The following is a 784-nucleotide window of genomic DNA, read 5'->3' as shown; positions in this document are numbered from 1 at the left end:
AATTACAAATTTAAAAATCGGTAAATTTTGTCATTTTTTTCTTAAAACTTCCATAACTTTTTCAAAAATAAACAAATCAACATAATTCTTTTTTATACTAAAATTTTAGATGTTTCCCTTTCATTTTATATCATTTTTTTGAAAATCTAACACTTAACCTGCTCATTGGGGGGGATTTAAAATAGCAACTTTTTTACAAAAACTAAATTAATAACTTTATAAAAACTTAATTTTTGAANTTAATATAATTTTTATAATTAAATTTAAAAAAATTTACCAAAAATGTTTAAAAAAAATTCAAAATAGCAATTTTTTTTAATAGATTTTAAAAATAATATAGTGAAAAAATTTTCATTAATGTTTGGTAGTTAATTTTCTGTAATATTTTTAATTTCGTAAAAATTTGAACTTTTCTATATTTATTCTATGGCATCAAACGTTTGCTATGTTATATAAAAAAAAGACAGAAGTAAACATCATCTTTTCCAACTAAATATGATATGTGTATGGATTTTTCCATAAAAATTATTAACATTCCAATGACTGGCTTTAGTTCACATAAAAACTCGAACAATATATATTATTTAATAAGTAGTTTTTTCTTTTTAGAAATAAAACTTCTTATCTTACTTTTCTTCTGTTCTTGTCTTAACACATATTTCAATGTTTAATACCGTAAAATAACACATGAAAATTCAAATTTTCACAAACTTTAAAATGATAGATTATTTACTACTAAATATTAATAAGATAATTTATTTTCCTTAAAATATACTCTACAAAA

General features: G+C 19.0%; 1 protein-coding gene and 1 long non-coding RNA gene across 7 annotated transcripts in view; one reads left to right on the top strand and one right to left on the bottom strand.

Annotated features, from left to right (window-relative positions):
• Positions 1-784, bottom strand: part of LOC126899506 (protein PFC0760c-like) — a 17,588-nt gene that overhangs the window by 7,683 nt on the left and 9,121 nt on the right. The window lies entirely within an intron of this gene.
• LOC126899509 (uncharacterized) overlaps positions 1-784 on the top strand; it is a 12,534-nt gene that overhangs the window by 8,107 nt on the left and 3,643 nt on the right. The gene's annotated exons all lie outside the window — the stretch shown is intronic.

Source organism: Daktulosphaira vitifoliae, unplaced genomic scaffold (genome assembly GCF_025091365.1).
Source record: "Daktulosphaira vitifoliae isolate Bord-2020 unplaced genomic scaffold, ASM2509136v1 Scaffold_2, whole genome shotgun sequence".
Lineage (NCBI taxonomy): Eukaryota > Metazoa > Arthropoda > Insecta > Hemiptera > Phylloxeridae > Daktulosphaira > Daktulosphaira vitifoliae.
The sequence above is the reverse complement of the archived record's forward strand: the minus strand, read 5'-3'. Positions and strand labels throughout refer to the sequence as shown.